At 43.3% G+C, this 20,829-nt stretch overlaps 1 protein-coding gene across 18 annotated transcripts in view; it reads right to left on the bottom strand.

Moving 5' to 3' along the window:
- The window catches only part of LOC126334787 (prominin-like protein), a 503,842-nt gene extending 484,397 nt beyond the window's left edge, over positions 1 to 19,445 (bottom strand). For 3 of the 18 annotated variants that reach the window (XM_049997391.1, XM_049997392.1, XM_049997390.1), the window contains exon 1: positions 18,634 to 19,131. The gene's annotated coding sequence lies outside the window, so the exon portion shown is untranslated. Of the gene's footprint in view, positions 1 to 18,633 lie in introns of all 18 variants that reach the window. The other 15 variants (XM_049997403.1, XM_049997393.1, XM_049997406.1 and 12 more) reach the window with 15 other exon arrangements.
- Between the last annotated feature and the right edge of the window lie 1,384 nt (positions 19,446 to 20,829).

Consider the following 20,829-nt stretch of genomic DNA (forward strand, 5'->3'; position numbering starts at 1 on the left):
AGCAGTTGAACGGAATGGACAGTGTCTTGAAAGGAGGATATAAGATGAACATTAACAAAAGCAAAACGAGGATAATGGAATGTAGTCAAATTAAATCGGGTGATGCTGAGGGAATTAGATTAGGAAATGAGACACTTAAAGTAGTAAAGGAGTTTTGCTATTTAGGAAGTAAAATAACTGATGATGGTCGAAGTAGGGAGGATATAAAATGTAGACTGGCAATGGCAAGGAAAGCTTTTCTGAAGAAGAGAAATTTGTTAACATCGAATATAGATTTATGTATCAGGAAGTCGTTTCTGAAAGTATTTGTGTGGAGTGTAGCCATGTATGGAAGTGAAACATGGACGATAACTAGTTTGGACAAGAAGAGAATAGAAGCTTTCGAAATGTGGTGCTACAGAAGAATACTGAAGGTAAGGTGGATAGATCACGTAACTAATGAGGAGGTATTGAATAGGATTGGGGAGAAGAGAAGTTTGTGGCACAACTTGACTAGAAGAAGGGATCGGTTGGTAGGACATGTTTTGAGGCATCAAGGGATCACAAATTTAGCATTGGAGGGCAGCGTGGAGGGTAAAAATCGTAGAGGGAGACCGAGAGATGAGTACACTAAGCAGATTCAGAAGGATGTAGGTTGCAGTAGGTACTGGGAGATGAAGCAGCTTGCACAGGATAGAGTAGCATGGAGAGCTGCATCAAACCAGTCTCAGGACTGAAGACAACAACAACAACAACAACAGCTTTAAGAATCTGTTTGGAAACCTCTGTTGCTTCGTTGTGTTTGTTTATCCTCAAATGATGCTAATTTTTTCCAGTTCTGAGCAGAACGATAAATCTTGCAACTCTTCTCACGCAATGACAACGCAACTGGAACCGCCATAGGGCAATTCAATATTAAAACAAGTCGCAACAGTGTTTCGGAATGTTGTTAGGCGACTCAAATGTTAAGCGATACACCAAAAATCCAAAGGAAATCGATCCGTGGTCGGTCTGAGGATGTTTTCTCGTCGCATATAGCTTCGTCTAGCTTCAGCCAATGTGATGTTCAGATGAAAAATACTTAGCTAAACAGTGTAGAGTATGTAAGTTTTAAGGTCGGAGGAGGGCAAGGGCATGCCAAACTCCAATACGAGCAGATCTGGCAAAGCAATGTTGTGTTCACACCACCTATTGGATTGATAAAGCTTTATCACTTTCCTGCCCCGTTTACAAGAAACTCACAGTCGCCGTTAGCTTGGTGTTTTTTTGTCATTAGCTTTGGTTTGCAGAATTGTTACTATAGTCCTGAACGTTGAATCAAATTTCTCGGAGAAAGTTTCTTTTTCGGTTTTTACTACACATCTCTTAAAACTATTCCTGTTTCTCATCCTCGTTAACATTGCTTCTTAACTATTTTAATTCAAAATTTATGAAGTTTCTCCCCGCCATTATCTTTATACGTCCTGCTTGTGACCTCTACTTCCTTTGTTACTCTACTAGATACTTCTCGTACTGAATATTGATTTCCTTTAACTTTAAACGTTGCGCATTCAACTAATTCCTTGTGCACAATTTCCTGTGTGTGTGTGAGAGAGCCCACCTGAGTGAGCACTTTTTCACAGATATCTCATTTTATTCCTTTAACATGAACCGTTTTTCTGCAATTCTATGGTCGACCCAGAACATGACCGTTAATAGCCTCTGCTTTGCAACATTGTATCGCATTTACGACCTCTCTCAGGTATTCAAAATCACTTTCGCAGCCACCAGCACAGAAAATTCTGGGAAACTGTCTGCTTGCTTTCGCTTAACATTAAAATCAACTTCCATAATGTATGCTGATCATCGAAAGACAATCTTTCCCACCTACGCAATGCGACGTACAAAAAAAGTGCAAAGTTAAATTTAAGGAACTGTTAGTATGACTGCTTAGAATCTTCTGAAGAAGACTGGCCAGTCTGGAGAACTACCAGTGAAATCCTGCCTTTTGGCAGAACACTAATGACGATGATAAGTTGGAATTACCTTGATGGGCCAAGTAAGAGTCTTTTGCAACAATATGTACAAAAATGGGGAAACAATTTTATTAACCTTATGACATAGGTTGTGTCCTTGTCTACAATACGTGTCAAGCAAGTTATGGAGTACCATTTCGTTGGAACCTGGGCGCTCTGGTGATAGTACTTAGCTTTCATTCACATTTTTATACACACTTCATTCGCCAAACTACCTAATAATGGGGGAGTTCTTCACTATGGTGGCTAGACGAGACGCTTATCATCGTCTGCCAAATTAAGCGGCGAGGATTTAGAGATAAAAGAAATCAAGCCAAATAAGTTTATTACATTGTTAGGAGTTACATGAAGTTGCCCCCGATCATTGCCGTATCGTTTGCACAAAACAACAGGGCAAGCATTAGTGGATTCGCTTTGGTTTCTAGACTACATAGACAACCATCCAAAGACTATTAAAAATTGCAATGTTCACTGATTATACAAGCATGTTAATCAAAAACCGTACTATTAATTATTCGAGTCAAAGTTGGACAAACTTGCAAATACTTCAAAGCCGTTAATATTTAATCTTATAAAGACGTCCTCCAACAAATAATCAGAGAAAACCGGAATGCAATGTGGCGTGGGTAATATAAAACGGAAAGGCAAATATTGTTGTTGTGGTCTTCAGTCCTGAGACTGGTTTCATGCAGCTCTGCATGCTACTCTATACTGTGCAAGCTGCTTCATCTCCCAGTACCTACTGCAACCTACATCCTTCTGAATCTGCTTGGTGTATTCATCTCTTGGTCTCCCTCTACGATTTTTACCCTCTACGCTGCCCTCCAATACTAAATTGGTGATCCCTTGATGCCTCAGAATATGTCCTACCAACCGATCCCTTCTTCTAGTCAAGTTGTGCCACAAACTTCTCTTCTCCCCAATCCTATTCAACACCTCATTAGTTATGAGATCTACCCATCTAATCTTCAGCATTCTTCTGTAGCACCACATTTCGAAAGCTTCTATTCTCTTCTTGTCCAAACTATTTATCGTCCATGTTTCACCTCCATACATGGCTACACTCCATACAAACACTTTCAGGAAAGACTTCCGGACACTTAAATCTATATTCGATGTTAACAAATTTCTCTTCTTCAGAAACGCCTTCCGTGCCATTGCCAGTCTTCATTTTATATCCTCTCTACTTCGACCATCATCAGTTATTTTGCTCCCCAAATAGCAAAACTCCGTTACTACTTTAAGTGTCTCATTTCTTTATCTAATTCCCTGAGCATCATCCGACTTAATTCGACTACATTCCATTATCCTCGTTTTGTATTTGTTGATGTTCATCTTATAAACTCCTTTCAAGACACCATCCATTCCATTCAACTGTTCTTCCGAGTCCTTTGCTGTGTCTGACAGAATTACAATGTCATCGGCGATCCTCAAAGTTTTTATTACTTCTCCATGGATTTTAATACCTACTCCGAATTTTTCTTTTGTTTCCTTCACTGCTTGGTCAATATAAATATTGAATAAATAACATCGGGGAAAGGCTACAACCCTGTCTCACTCCTTTTCCAACCACTGCTTCCCTTTCACGCCCAAGTAAAGCAGGTACTGGTGACTTTACTTTGTCATAAGAACATCAATGCTCCAGAAGATTAAATACGAGTAGTTTAGATGTCACGCTAAAAAAGAGCACAAACTGTTCATAGCATTTGTAGATTTCCGTATAGCTTTTCACCCGAGTTCATGGTTGGTTGGTTTGTGGGATTAAAGGGACCAGACTACTATGGTCACCGGTCCCTTGTTCCATAAAAACTAAAACCACCCGAAGAGAATAAAAAACGAACAACAGGAAAGACAGCAGACTAAACAGGACATGAAATACTCTGACAGAGACCAGACAAAAATTAAAACAGTTTGACGGTGGTTGGCCGACCGTAGAGAAAAAGAGGAAAAGCCAACCACCAATAACACTTTAAAAACTCAGTTTAAAATCAGAGGCTAAAAGCCAGAACCAACACTAAAAAACAAACACTCAGATTAAAGGATAAAAACCCCCTGCCCGAATAAAACACAAAGCCAAGTCCGCCATGGCAGAGTCATCTGATAAAAGAGCAGAGAGCGTGTCAGGCATTGCAAAAGTCTGCCTGAGCACGGTTAAAAGGGCGCACTCCGACAGAATATGGACCACCGTCAAGGACGCCCCACAACGACAAAGAGGGGGACCCTCACGACACAGTAAATAACTGTGCGTGAGTCGGGTGTGGCCAATGCGGAGCCGACAAAGGACGACTGAGTCCCTGCGGTTGGCTCGCATGGATGACCGCCACACAGTCGTCGTGTCCTTGACGGCACGGAGTTTGTTAGGGGTGGTCAGACCGCGCCATTCAGCATCCCAAAACGAGAGAACTTTGCGGCGTAAGACTGCCCGCAAATCAGCCGCCAGGAGGCCAATCTCCAGAGATGGCGCACTGGTGGCCTCTTTCACCAGTCGGTCAACAGTTTCATTGCCGGGTATACCAACATGGCCTGGGTCCAAACAAAGACCACAGACCTGCCGCTACGGGCGAAAGTATGCAGGGACTCCTGGATAGCCATCACCAGACGAGAACGAGGGAAACACTGGTCGAGAGCTCGTAAACCGCTCAGGGAATCGCTACAGATAACGAAGGACTCACCTGAGCAGGAGCGGATATACTCTAGGGCACGAAAGATGGCGACCAGCTCAGCAGTGTAAACACTGCAGCCAGCCGGCAACGAACGTTGTTCAGAATGGTCCCCTAGAGTTAGTGCATAACCGACTAGACCAGCAACCATCGAACCGTCGGTGTAGACAACGCCAGAGCCCTGATACGTGGCCAGGATGGAATAAAAGCGGCGTCGGAAGGCCTCCGGTGGGACAGTCCTTCGGGCCATGTGCCAAGTCGAGCCGAAGGCAAGGGCGAGGCACACACAACGGGGGTGTACGCAGAGGGGTCCGGAAAGGAGGTGGAACAGGGAAACACCCAAGCCAGGAAAGAAGCTGTTTGACAAGTACGGCGATCGGAAAAGCCAACCGGGGCCGACGTTCTGACAGATGAACGACTGACTGCGGGAAGAGGACACGATAATTTGGATGCCCGGGCAAGCTAAAAACATGGGCAGCATAAGCAGCCAGTAATTGTTGGCGTCGTAACCGCAGTGGAGGGACACCAGCCTCCACAAGTATGCTGTCCACAGGGCTGGTTCGGAAGGCACCAGTGGCAAGGCGTAACCCGCTGTGGAGGATTGGGTCCAGCACCCGCAACGCAGATGGGGATGCTGAGCCATAAGCCAGACTCCCGTAGTCCAGACGGGACTGGATTAACGCCTGGTAAAGCAGTAGGAGAGTAGATCGGTCGGCGACACACCTGGTGTGGCTCAAGCATCGCATAGCATTTAGATGCCGCCAACACGCCTGTTTAAGCTGCCGAATATGAGGCAGCCAAGTCAACCGGGCATCAAAAACCATCCCCAAAAACCTATATGACTCCACCACTTTAAGAAGCTCGCCGTCAAGATAAAGCCGCGGCTCCGGGTGAACAGTGCGTCGCCGGCAGAAATGCTTAACGCAGGTCTTGGCTGCGGAAAACTGAAAACCATGCGCTACAGCCCAAGACTGCGCCTTGCGCCCTGTAGCTGACGTTCAGCAGCTGCAATGCCAATAGAGCTGTAGTAAAGGCAAAAGTCGTCAGCATACAGTATTTCCCACGGCCGCAGCGAGCCCGTTAATAGCTATTAAAAACAGACACACACTGAGAACAGAACCCTGTGGCACATCGTTCTCCTGGACTTGGGAGGAACTATGAGGCCGCGACGTGCACGCGGAAGGTACGATACAACAGAAAATTGCGGATATAGATCGGCAGAAGTCCCCGAAGACCCCATCCATGAAGCGGAGAAAGGATGTGATGACGCCATGTCATATCATACGCCTTCCGCATGTCGAAAAAGACAGCAACCAGATGCTGACGGCGGGCAAAGACAGTACGGATGGTCGACTCCAGGCTCACCAGATTGTCGGCGGCGGAGCGGCCTTTACGGAATCCACCCTGAGACGGAGCCGGAAGGCCTCGAGACTCCAGTACCCAATTCAAGCGTCGGCTCACCATCCGTTCAAGCAACTTGCAAAGAACGTTGGTTAGGCTAATGGGACGGTAGCTGTCCACCTCCAAGGGTTCTTCCCTGGTTTCGGAATGGGGACAACAAGACTTTCCCGCCATTGCGACGGAAACTCACCCTCGACCCAAATGCGGTTGTAAAGATCGAGGAGGCTTCGCTGGCAGTCCACTGAAAGGTGTTTCAGCATCTGAGAGTGGATGCTATCTGGCCCTGGAGCGGTATCAGGACAAGCGGCGAGGGCACTTCGAAATTCCCACTCACTGAATGGAACATTGTACAATTCAGGATGGTGAGTGCGAAAAGAAAGACTCCGACGTTCTATCCGCTCCTTAATGGAGCGGAAGCCCAAGGGGTAGTTGGCAGATGCGGAATTCATAGCAAAGTGCTCTGCCAAGCGGTTTGCAATGACGTCGGAGTCAGTACAAACTGCTCCATTCAGTGAGAGCGCAGGGACACTGACAGGGGTCCGATAGCCATAGAGGCGGCGAATCTTGGCTCAGACCTGCGATGGAGTGACATGGAGGCCAATGGTGGACACATACCGCTCCCAGCACTCCTGCTTGCGTTGGCCGATAATGCAGCGGGCTCGCGCACGCAGCCGTTTGAAGGCGATAAGGTGGTCGATTGAGGGATGTCGCTTGTGACGCTGGAGCGCCCGCCGGCGAGCTTTAATCGCTTCAGCGATCTCAGGCGACCACCAAGGCACAGTCCGCCGCCGAAGGGACCCAGAAGAACGGGGAATGGCAGATTCGGCGGCAGTAACGATGCCGGTGGTGACCGACTGAACCACTTCATCAATGGCATCGTTAGAGAGAGGCTCAATAGCGGCAGTGGAGGAGAACAAGTCCCAGTCAGACTGATTCATAGCCCATCTGCTAGGGCGCCCAGAAGACTATCGCTGTGGCAGTGACAGGAAGATCGGAAAGTGGTCACTACCACACAGGTCGTCATGCACTCTCCATTGGACAGACGGTAAGAGGCTAGGGCTACAGATGGAAAGGTCAATGGCGGAGTATGTGTCATGCGCCTCACTGAAGTGTGTGAAGGCACCATCATTTAAGATCGAGAGATCGAGCTGCGCCAATAAATGCTCAACGATGGCGCCTCGACCTGTTGCCACTGACCCACCCCACAGATGGTTATGGGCGTTAAAGTGGCCCAGTAACAGGAAAGGTGGAGGCAATTGAGCTATCAGAGCAGCCAGGACATGCTGCACGACATCACCATCCGGTGGAAGGTAAAGACTGCAGACGGTAACAGCCGGTGGCGTCCACACCCGAACAGCGACAGCCTCTAAAGGTGTGTGGAGAGGTACAGACTCACTGTGAAGAGAGTTCAGGACATAGATGCAGACGCCACTGGACACCGTTTCATAAGCTGCCCAGTTCTTATAATAACCCCGATAGCCACGGAGGGCGGGGGTTCGCATTGCCGGAAACCAAGTTTCCTGCAGAGCAATGCAGAGGAAAGGGTGAAGGCTGATAAGTTGGCGGAGCTCAGCCAGATGGTGGAAGAAACCTCTGCAGTTCCACTGGAGGATGGTGTTGTCCATGGCTGAGAAAGGCTTGACGGGACTGGGAAGGGAGATTACGCCGCTGGGTCACCTGCTGCCTCCGATTTAGCACCTGTGATAGTGCTTTCCATGGCGTCTGATGGACCGGCGAGATCGAGATCCTCAGCGGACGCCAGAATCTCCACCGCATCCTCAGACGCAGAGCTGGAAGGTTGCGGTGGGATGGCTGCCACCGCGAGTTCCTTGGGCTGAGAGCTCTTCTTGGGTTTTTCACGCCGTTCCTTGGGTCACACAGGCTGGGAGGGCTTCACCGATTCAGTCTCCGGGACGGAGGAGGATCGTGAAGCCCTAGGACCAGCTGATTGCGGTCGTCAGGCTTCTCGCTGGCGGAAACATGGGAAGGGAGGGACCCAAGGGACCCCTAGCGAGCGTGAGAAGCCGAAGAAGTTGGACACTTCTCCGGCTTAGAAGTGGGGACGGACGTCCCCGATGGGTGGGATGGTGTTGCTCCTGAGGTAGGTGGCGCAGGAGCAACCCGGTGGGTAGAGCCCCCCCACTGGCGAGGGGGCAGGAGGAGTTTTACTACTCGTCGATCCGGCCACAATTGGAGAAACAGATGGGGCTAGCACAGGTGTTGTAGCAGCAGCGTAGGAAGATGTCATTCTCACAGGATGGAGTCGGTCGTATTTCCTCTTGGCCTCAGTATAGGTTAGTCGGTCCAGGGTCTTTTACTCCATGATTTTACGCTCTTTCTGGAAAATTCGGCAGTCTGGCGAGCAAGGTGAATGGTGCTCCCCGCAGTTGACACAAATGGGAGGCGAGGCACATGGAGTATTGGGATGTGATGGGCGTCCGCAATCTCGACATGTGAGGCTGGAAGTGCGGCGAGAAGACATATGGCCGAACTTCCAGCACTTAAAGCACCGCATCGGGGGAGGGATATAGGGCTTAACGTCACATCGGTAGACCATCACCTTGACTTTTTCCGGTAATGTATCCCCTTCGAAGGCCAAGATGAAGGCACCGGTAGCAATCTGATTTTCCTTCGGACCCCGATGAACGCGCCGGACGAAATGTACACGTCGGCGCTCTAAATTGGCGCGCAGCTCTTCATCAGACTGCAAAAAAAGATCCCTATGGTAAATAACTCCCTGGACCATATTTAAACTCTTATGGGGTGTGATCGTAACGGCAACATCCCCCAACTTGTCACAAGCGAGTAACCGTCGTGACTAGGCAGAGGATGCCGTTTGTATCAGGACTGACCCAGAGCGCATTTTTGACAAGCCCTCCACCTCCCCAAACTTGTCCTCTAAATGCGCGACGAAGAACTGAGGCTTTGTGGAGAGAAAAGACTCCCCATCAAACCTCGTACAAACTAAGAAGCGGGGCGAATAACTGCTACTACCATCTTGAGACTTACGTTCCTCCCACGGTGTGGCCAGGGAGGGGAACGTTTTCGGATCGAACTTCTGAGCGTTAAACTGAGCCCGAGAACGCTTAGAGACTGCTGGCGGCTGGCCACCAGCGAGAGACGATGTACCACGCTTCATTGCGGGTCATCCGCCCTGATGCCACCTACTCCGACCAAGGGCCCTCCCCACGGGCGCCACCCGCCACGGCAAGAGCCACCTGGCAGGATGACCGTTGCCGGGAGTCCCGATACCCCAGGAGGATAGGCATCTACTCCTTGGCATACGTGGGGAGTTAACGGCGCAGGCATCAGTAGAGCGATCCCTGTGTTGTCAGGGGGCTACAACGAACAGGGTACATGGCGGCCCCACCACAACGGACTGGCTACCGTGCTGGATGTTAGGTAACATGTGGTCCATGGTCGCCGTCTGTGCAGAAAGAGGCACTGCACAGTGCAAGGTGTTATCTGCACGCAGAAAAGAGTCATGCCCAAGAGATGGAGAGCGGACAGGACTGCAGTTCAACGGTGTATAAGCTAGCGAAAGGTCTGATCGCAAGATGGACACAATGCACCAAGTAAGGCGCCCTTCCCCAATCGGCTCGCTCTTCGGAAAATTTTGAGAGATGGAGGTCAAACCCAACAGGGGACCATCATATAAGGCCGAAAAGTTTGAGACTCCTTTTAGTCGCCTCTTAAGACAGGCAGGAATACCGCGGGCCTATTCTAACCCCCGAACCCGCAGGGGGACCACCCGAGTTGATTGAAATACACTCTTTCAGATTGTGAAAGTAGCTGCGATAGACTACAGGGGGAGAAAGATTACCTACGACTTTTACAGAAACCACACTGAAGTTATGAGAAGGACGTAAAAGTGATGTCGCAGTTGGATGAAGAGGGAGAAAGGGCTGTAGCCTTTCCCAATGTTATGCAGTCCGAACACTGGGCAGTAGTAAAACAATCTGTCTTACAGAACTACAGAGAACGTAGATCTGTTTAAAGGTTTACGTCTATTGGTGGAAGTGTAAGTATGTTGAAAAAACTATTAGTCCTAATGCAGTTTAAAACGGAAATTACCTGCTAATTACAAAAAATTGATATTAATGACCACACGCTAAATTCTTACTGCAAAATAGCTACTAGGAAAAAAATTGATATGTGAGGCTTTAGACAGGTAATAACTATTTATTATTACTATTTCGCTTGGCCCCTCCACGACCACGTCAAGTCTTGTTACATTTGGCAGTGAACTTTGCTATCTTTGAAGTCCAGATTTCATTCATTCCTTGTGAGTATGATTGCTTAAGCTATATCATCCAAGGACCATTTATTAGCGTTCTCGCCAAATGTTTTATGGTAATTTCCTCCAGAAAATAAGAAATTTGACAATTTATGGTAAGGTATTATGGGACCAAACTGCTGAGGTCATCGGTCACTAGGCTTACATACTACTCTAACTTAAACTAAGGACAATACATACATCAATGCCCGAGGGAGGACTACCACGGAATGAACTGCACGAACTGTGACAAGAGCCTCAGACCGCGCGCGACCAGAAAGTAAGACGTAGTATTAACACAGTCTCTCAGATGCGCTCACTCATTCACACCACGCTGGACTACATTAAAAATTATATAGGCAATTTCTGAAAAATAAATGGTTGCAACGAACAAATACGTTCGGGTCAATGGCTTAAACAAGCTCAGTGTACCATGGTTGGTTGTGAAAAGTGGACTAGCTAGTCATATATAAAAAAAATACTAAAATTTAACTTAGCAAGCCAGACTACACATGACGTATCCAAACCTGTTTTCCTCAGCCTGTGCAAAATGGTAAATACCTTGTTGCAGAAAAACCAAGTGGGTTAAAACTGCTTTCACAATCTAATTTCCCATCACTTACAGCAACTCCTCAGCAACGTCCAATACTGTGTTTCAATGGCACTGTTGTGACTTGCTAGGCGGGTGGGCTTCCAGCCACAGTATTTTGTTTTCAGGATTCCTTATCTTTGTGCATCATTCCTCCATTCACAAGGGCTCCGGTACCCAGGAAATGACATCACCTTTGAAGGTGACGAAGGGAGTCTTGGATACTCTGGATTGTAGGTGACGAAGGGAGTCCTGGATACTCGTGATTTTTTCGTCGGTTTCGTTCAAATTTTGGAGATTTTTACAGATTCGCATTGTATCAGAGCAGATAATATTCCTTATCAGCTCCAGGTCCCTCCTAAGTAGCATATAAATCAACACTACCAACTATGCTGTTGTGCCATTTTGCAGAGACTGGTAAAGGCCAATTCTTTACACTAGAATGGGTGTGAAGAGGTTTTCAAGGGGCAAGTCATTGGCTTTATCAATACTTTCAACCACTAGCTAACAGTTACTTCAGGGAAAGTAAGCAAGAAGCATGTTGTCATGACACTCTACACAGTCCTTCGGTTCAGTAGTTTGTTAAGGGTCTAAGAGTCAGACCACTTTCTGCTATTACCAGTGTCCTGACACCCAGCATAAATGTTACTTATCCTTGCATTTATAACTTTTGTGCAATATCACAAATGCATTGGATGATTTTATCTGCCCTACTCGTATACGGTCTAAAATTCAGAGTAAGAAATTTTGTTCCTCTTTAATCTCTCACCTGTTTCAAGCTCTCTTGCTAACCCTAACAATAAGTCATACCGCCACTCCCCCGCCCATCAGCATTTTTACAATAAAATATATCTTACTCTTTATACCACTAATAAATATTTACAAACACAGTGCGGTGTAGAGATAGTGGTGTAAAGTGCCTGGGCATTTATAAGCTGGGGCAAATACCCAAAATCCGTAAATGTCCAGGCATTTTAAAGATTAACTGATATGCAGTACTTACAAAACAAAATTAAGCTGATGTATTGAAACATGTTTTGCAGCACTGCTGCTTTATTGGTTGGATAACCAAGTTGAAAACGGTGCTTGAGGGTTAGGGGATAGTCATTAGGGGAGATAAATTGGACTGTAAACATAACTTTTTATGATAAAGTCAAATCTTGTGGACAGCATATAATGAAAAAAGAAAACAGCTCTGAAGTTTAAAAGTAATTTTTGAAACAAAGTAGTTTATATTAAATAGTTGGCCTGTAGGTAGTATTTTTACTTATACTATATACTGCAAACGAATTTTTAAAAAAAGTTCTGTCAGTTTCTTGATCTTCGTTAAGTTAATCATGAAGTTCCGACTCTGCCTCAGATTTATTTTGAATCTGATTCCTCGCTAACTACTGAGTTCCTTTCCATTTTGTCTTCGCTTGGACTTTTCAGTTTTTCCTTGGAATCAACAGGTTTAGCTCGTGCTCCTGCTTCATTCATCAGCTTGCAGTTATAGGAGAGATAGGTTAGTTCAGCTTCCTTATTCTCCAACTTACATTAATTTTTTATAGGTATAAAATGTCATAACAAAGAGAATCCAATCCAAAATGAAAGTACTTTTTAATGAAATTACCACCGATTTATCTATAGCCATTTGCACATTTGCAACAAAACATTTACGTTGGGCAGCCATGGTATGGTCATTCTCTTGGAAAGCACAGAGGGCCTCGGAGCGCCCGAGGCAGCTATGAATCCAAACAACTTTTATCAAAATTTCATGGATCTACATCTTTTTAAACGGCAGTCACAACTGGACGACTTGAAAAATGAAACCAAATCATAGCAGGCGGATTCGTATGTATTACTGAGTACCGGTAACGAGAAGGGTGAAAAACCGAATCTAATTCAACCAACCACTCCGAGTATGACCACTAAATCTGCACACTGGCCAGACGACCACGAACTTACGACAAGAATAGAAAAAGCTATAACGCATTTAATAATTACTGATATTTTGCCGTATTCCTTGATAGAGGGCGATACATTCCGACTGCTCAGTTTTACTGGTCCACAGGCTGTTCAGAAATATCAGCTCAAATCTGAAAAATTCCTTAGAACAGCGTTGATGCGGCAGACCTAAGGCAAAATAAAGGGTCTGATTGCGAAATTTGAGTGGTTAAATGCCACCACAGACACATGAACCAACGCAAACAAAACAAGCACATTTCTCAGAAACACAGAGCATTTCATCATTTAACACCAGCGTTTCAAAGGTATAGCGAGTGGAACTATATTAGAACAATATCATACTAGTCAATACATCGAACAAAGGTTAAAGAGATAGTTAATGAATGGAGTGTAAAGTGGAAAGATTTTTCTGATATTACGTGACAATGCACTAAATACGGTTTGTGCAACGCGTGGGCAGTATCAGTCTGTAGGTTGTGTGTCGCATACGATGCAACTGATGATAAAATATTCCCTGTTCTCAAAGGAATAAACTAAAGCCATAATAAAAGTAACTTCAGGAGAATCGTGGGCCACTTCCACCACAGTAAGCAGCTGTTCAGTGCCGCTGGACAAATTTATGCAGATCGTCGACGTAATTTGCTTTGTGAAAATGTGGAAAAACTTTTTTCTTAGCTTACAACATATTTTTTTAAATTACGGATACTAGAAATGTTAAATTGGCTGAACATTTAAAATGTTTCTAATGTTACTTCTGTCTACTAATATTTTTTTAGTTTATTGCTAATAATTGTGTACGTTAATTCAATTTTCTTTGTCTCGAAGATATGACCATATCGTTATTTTGAGGCTTAGGGAACAAACGTATCAAAATCTCAGTGATTTAATTAACGGCTTGTTGTTGAATTAAGACTACCAAATACTGTAAAAAATATAAAATATATTACAGGATAAGCATTTAGCAATCAACCTGTTACTAACAAAAAGTTCTAAAGAACACTAGTTGACTGTGATAGGTAACAAGATACTTATAAATTAATATAAATTTTAGTTCAATAGCTTTCTTACTTTATCTACGTCGTATTCAAAAGATAAAAGTGACTCATTAATACACTGAACACTTATTTTACTTTAATTGGATAATCTGCTGCAAAGTTGTGAGAAGCTAATGATTTGGGTTACAATGTACATTTAGCGAAATTTAATTTATTTACGAAAGTTTCGGCCAAAGTCAGCGAATTCGAACGTGTGCAAACTGTTGATGCTTATACGGTGGGTGCTTCCGTAACAACGGAAGCCGAAGTGGCGGAATTTTAAAAGGCACCGTATTGAAGATTTAAAAAGCATGCAGTGAAATCGGAAGAATATCACCAAGTCACAACGCGGACGAAAGAGTGTGTTGACTGACCGTGACGGACGGTCACTGATGAGGGCTTTAACGACAAACGAGGCGGTCGACAGCGGTAAAAGCCACAGCAGAACTTAAACGTCGCACTCGCGAACCCTGTCAGCACCAACACGACGTGGAGGGAGCTCCATAAGCAGGGAGACCTGGAATTTCTAAAACACCGACCAGTGAAGTAAATGCCATAAGCAAGAAAACTTGGCGCCGAATCCATAAAACCTGGACTGCAGAAGGATATCATTTGGCGTATGAGTCTTGTATCATACTGTTTCCATCTTCTGGTCCAACTTACGTCCCAACAGTGAACATGGCGGGGGTATTCCATGGCCCCCGTGGTTACTCTGCAAGGTCGCATTATTGCCAAGGATTATGAGATCGTTTTGGCTGGTCAGGTCCATCCCATGGTAAAATGTTTGGTCCCAAAAACTAATGTGTTGCAAGATGACACAGGGCCCTTGTGCATTAATGTCGCATCATCCAAGGTTGGTTAGTGAGCACAGGCATGAACTGTCGCATCTCCTCTGGCCTCCAGTCACCAGACCTCAGTCTTATTGGGCCTTCGTGGTCTACTTTGGAGAAAAGATTGCGTGCATTGATAGCTATCCACCTTTTTCATCATTACCTCAACTTCACACTTTCTTTTTTCCAGAAAGAATCATAAAATTCCCTTAAGAACCATACAAGACCATTTAATCTGTTCCAAGAAGACTAGACAGTTAAGACCAACAACCTGTTTTCTATACCATATTAACCATGGTAATGTATTGTTTGTGGTGTTTCCATGTTTTTCCACCCCTGTACGTACAAGTGACCAGAGGTTTCAGTTGAAGCAGGAGGTGAGTCTGGTGGTGACAGAAGGATCCAATTATTTTATGACCATCCTTGATAAGGAGTCTTGTCCAAATAATCTCATATGCAGCTTCAATTTCTATCTCAGTAGATTTGAAATTCTTCTCTACTATGACAAATATTACTTCAGGTTTTGACTAGCTTTCTGTCCGTGGTATTACGTTACCTTCACTCCTTTTTGGAAGTTATTCCAACTCTGGCACTTTGACGTCAATGCTTGGATTTCAATATTCTCACTTCTGGGGGAGATCTTACACTGATACTTAAGGTTTGCTACAGTTATATTTTGAATCCCGGCTGTTGGTGTCTTCCCTCCATGAATTTGGAGGTGGTCACATGTTTATATTACGTTAAATGTACTGAGAACTGCCTTTGATTGAGAACTAAGTTACTGCAACACTATATAGTGGACGGTTATCACTTCTAGTGTTCACCCCAGTGGCGGGAAAAGACGTGGCCTAACCAATTATCTAATGCTCTCCCAAACATAACTCCGAATCATTTGAGGGCTTTCCGTGGGGGTTTCCAGCCTGCCTCTAGCCCCGTCTGTGCGCTCACTGCATGCAGTGGGCCCAGTCAGCGGCTCAGCATACAAACTTGACTGCCATACGTAATGTATGATCGCAATGTTTATATGCTATTTCGGAAAATACTGTTTTGTCAGTCCGGATGTTTTGAAAATGAGTTCAGGTATGCCGGAACTAGTCATTAGTTAAATAAAAATTGAATCTTGCAACTTAGGTTGTTTCTACATATGTTTCATTTTGGGGGGGGGGGGGGGCACTGCGAACACAGCACTCGAAGTTACGGTGCAGAGCACAAGGAGTTGTGGAGCGGAACAATGAGCTGCAAGGCCGCGCCACAATGACCGGCCTAATTATGCCGTCGCTGACGCTGGTCAAGCGTCAGCAGCGGCACAACTACACCCCGCCTTCACAACTGCCTCAAGTCTCGGAGATGTTATCTATTAGATAAAAAAAACTGAAGTTCGTCAGTTTCCCTGGACCACATTTACGTTCGTCGTTTCAGACGATAAAAAGTGTTTGACAGCACCAATCGAAAACAAACCTTTATCACAAATAGTTATCTAATGTCACAGCTAAAACTGATTTTTAGTGAAACTTCAAATTGTCGTATCTAAAATATTCCTTAAACAGTTATGATGTCTCACCAAACAGCGTTACCAGATACTATAATGTTCTGTCTTATACAAGCAGGCTAATTAGAAGCAATAATTCTCGAATATCCTGAAGTATCAACATTAATAAAGATGTTCAACTTTTTTTACCTTGATCTTCATAATAACTACATTTACAATACACTCAAATCCATTTTAACAAAGTGCAGTTTTTTTTGTTAAAATGCAGTATTAGTAAAGGAAAGCAGAATACCATATAAAACTTGTTTTACAAGCAGAATCTGACTAAGATACTAGTACAGTCTTTCTCGATAAGAAATATAGTACCAAAATCAACTAGATAGACCTACTTGTATAGTTTTATGGCCCACTTTCCTGTAAATTTTTAAAACTTTGGAGAACCCAGTCCAATGTGACTACAATATGCCCTACTGTCCATTGTGTCAGCAGGAGGATATGTACACTACATCAAAAATGAAAATAATCATCATTTATGAGGCAAAACAACAAGCAAGTGGCGTGTATCACCACAACTATTATCCACTACCAAAGATACAACAGAGTAAAATTGTCCCTGGACAGTATGATGTCATAAAATGGAATTTCCACACTCCTATCTGAATTAGTTGGTCAACCAAAATATTGCTACTGGGCCCCAGCTTTGACTCATGACACAGAAACAACAACAAAAATTGCCTCAGTTCCATTATTTGGCAACAGAAATGAGTCATGCCTGTAATTCATGCCATCTACTGATATCAATTGTGTCATTATTCAATAAATATATATATACTTTTGTGTGTGCTGTTACACATTTCAAACATATTTGCATGCCATCACTAAATATCTGGATACCACAGACTGCCAAAATTAGTGACCAAAAATAAGGCCAAAATTTGTAAAATCAAAAGGGCAATTAATGACTTGATGATAGTACCTGACTCAATTTTCACTGTGGTCACATAGCTTTGTTAAAAAAAAACTGCAAACAAAGTTAAACTGCCTTCTTAGAAGAGCAAACCGCCATTTGTATTACAATTCTAAATATTGTTAGACCTTTAGCATTATATTTGATAATGACATCAAAGCTGAAATCTGGATAGTACAAACAAATAAAACAACAAAAAGTCAAATGACTGTTTACTCTTCTAAAAGTTATAACTTGACTGTGGCTCAACACCATCAAAAGCTTCTCTGACTGCCTTGTTTGATTAATGTTTACAGCCCTGCCAGTTATGTTTGAGTCCACAACAACACACATCTTTGCTTAGTGTCTTATGCATATCTTCAAAACTTGGTGCATGTAGGATACTATGTGAGGAGAATGTAAACAACAATCCACAATTCTGCACACTGATGTGTCCAGTATTGTCAATTTCCTTTTACAGCAACAGACAGAAAAGAAAACATATAAACATAAAACCAAAATCACATAAAGGCAAACATATGATGGCCACTAATACAGTTAATGTCAAGTTCAATAACTTACAAAAGCCGAAGGCAATTGCAGCAACAAAACCATTAAACACCACTTATACATAGAACAAACAAGAGGGCTGTAGTCAAAAATCATATTTTGAGATGACGAGAATGACATATTTCAACAGAAACATTCCGAAAACATTTTCAAGTCATGAAGCAACTCCTTTCAATTCAACTGGCATTTTACGTCTTAGAAACTGTACTGCCACTGGTTTCCCCATTTGCAAAATCAGTGCATTTAGCTTTTATTTTCTAGTAATAATAGTGTCTGTATGGGTGGCAAACCACTTATATTGCATCCCATCGAAAGTAATATACAAAAATAAGAATTTAACATTAATGCATTATGACTTCTTAAATATCAGGGAGGCACAATATGCATCCATGAGAAAACATACGTTGTTTCACACATACACCATATTGCTGAATAGCCTTTCATTAACGTACGACAGCACATCTACGGTAATTTAAGTTGCTATTGTATACCGTAAAACCCCTCCAACATATGTAATGAACGATACACTGACTAAAAGAAAGCTGGAGTAAATGTGATTTTATTATTTCTCATAAATCAGATGTATCCCGGCATCGCCCATACTGCAAAGGGGGCGGAAAAAAAAATATCGCATCTCATCTGCATTGAAACGTATACCAGACCATGCTGACTAATGAAAACCTTGTCCACTTATGAACTAGCTTCCTACTATTTTTTATTGTTTCAGAGATGTATAAAACAATAAACACTCACACAGTAAGAACTCATTTGAACAAAGCAATTCCCTATTACATTCTGTCTTTGAACACGACCGCCAGTACGAGTGCCCGACTGATTCCACTAACAAACTATATGAAAACACAGCTGAGCAGTTACGGTAAAAGGTTGATGACTTACCTTCGACGCATGCAGGGATGACAGCGCACTTAGGTGACACTCACACAACGGTTAAATTGCCCATTTCTTACTGCGCACTGGGTTTCAAAATAAGCACCCCTAGCATCTACAGAAACAAAGCTTTCCATGAACCATTTTTTTTTTTTTTAAATCAGCTCGTAAACACCAAAGACAGCAAACAGAGAAGACGTCAATTTACATTACATGCGTGCCGTCCAAAGATTCTCTATGCGTGGTTGGTCCTCGGATGTGGATACACAGGACGCTAGTCGCTCGTTATGTTTACCCGTTAGTCCGTTACCGGCGCGTAACCTTGACTTAGCACAAACTCGGAAACTTGCCGGTTAAGCACCGCTCATGGCGAAAGGCTTGTGCTGTAAGATGGCAGCATAGGAAAGTTAAAACTGTCGTCAGGGGAGTGTGCAAACTATAAATCCACCAGACGCAATCCAAAAGCAAGCGCTCATTCGTCATTTAACTCCATAGTTTCTTCTCGACGAGCTTATGGCGCAGTTGCGGGAGCAGAGAGCATCTTCAGTAGGGAGGGGTCGACTCGTCCGGACATCATGGTTAATGTTTTCCATGACTTTTGCATCAATTAAATCAGCTGACTGGTTCATCTTGCCCAATTACACGATCTATCCCTTTGTCAATTCTCCTTCATCGGTGTGTGTTGTATTAACAATTAGAAGTTATATAATTATGCACAAGAATGTGGTGAAAAGTATGTATATTACAATTTGACAATGTAATTACTACGTCCCCTACTTTTGTCCACTAATTCGATGTAAAATTTGAGTCGACATTAAGTACTGATCGATAACTGCGAACAGTACTTTACATCATACAGTCACCGTTTGTCATCTGACGGGCGCAAGTTTCAATGAAGCGATACTATTTCCTAGAAAAATATTGTGTTCGTACTTCACAATGCCAATTTCTTTGCCTGATCTATGGCACGTACGTTATTAACAACATGTTTGTGTTAATTTTTATGTAAGTCGAGAGTTTATGATTTGAAGAGCTCAATGAAGTTCGAACTACACAATTAAGAGAAACTATTAACGCTAGTAGCGATGAGGCCTTTAGATAGTCAGAACATTTTATTGCTGGTGGCTTTGCAGATTCAAAATATCAGCATCACATCAGCAGATAATTATAAAACAATTTATCCTCATGGAGCATGATCTATTATAATGGGCATGGTCATGATTGTGATTGTTCCCGCTAACAAGGACAGAATATTTTAAGGAATGGGAAGAGCACTGGCTGAATTCATACAGAATATAAATCTTATCTGAAAGGGAAGCAACCTCATTTCTTGGATAAGTAAGACTAACACATTGAATTTGGAGAAAAACAACAATTATATCAGAATCATCAAAGAAAACACAGATGCATCTTCCTAAGGTACTCAACATTCTCCATCCCACATAGTGCCTCAGCTACTTTTAAATGATGATATATTTGTCCTGTGCCGTATTTGCAAAATAAACATTTGTCATGTCTGCTTGAAACCACTAAACATAACCATTCCTCCTGTAAACTGTTCACCCAAGTGGCAGATGGGATAAGCGAGAGTTGTGATGACTGCTAGGCTATTGGAATTTTCTTCTTTTTTTAAAAAAAGAAAGTAGGTCTGCTGTATAACCATATGGATGTTAGTGAATTGTCGTTTATTAAGCTCATAATGTGCAGTTCATATCTGAAACATTTGATTCAGGTACGGGTAACACCAGTAATTTGTAATCAAACTTCATCACTATCAGACAAGTCATGATAATACCAATAAGGTAATAAATGTACAACTCTGTTTCAGAAAAAAATACGTAAATCTAATATTGAGTTACACCATTCTTAAATTATCAATTCGTCCTCCATGAATTCATCTACCACAGAATGTTCTGAGCCTTATTTTCAGAGGCTTTGGCTTCATGTTGAATATATTTTAACCTATTAATTTATTGCAAGTCTAATAAACACAGGAACACATAACAGAGACTTTAGTCACCAATCATATATTTTCCTTAACAATTTTCAACAGTTTGCAAATGCTTGGGTAACCATTTGATTCTGTGACTGTACAGACCACGTGGTTTTTGGGTGAGAAACTTGTGGAGCCATGTTTGGAGCACATTTTTATTTGGAAAGTAAGTTCCTTGAAGGTAGTTTGATAGAGAGCAAGATAAGGTGAAT

This window comes from Schistocerca gregaria, chromosome 2 (assembly GCF_023897955.1).
Source record: "Schistocerca gregaria isolate iqSchGreg1 chromosome 2, iqSchGreg1.2, whole genome shotgun sequence".
NCBI lineage: Eukaryota > Metazoa > Arthropoda > Insecta > Orthoptera > Acrididae > Schistocerca > Schistocerca gregaria.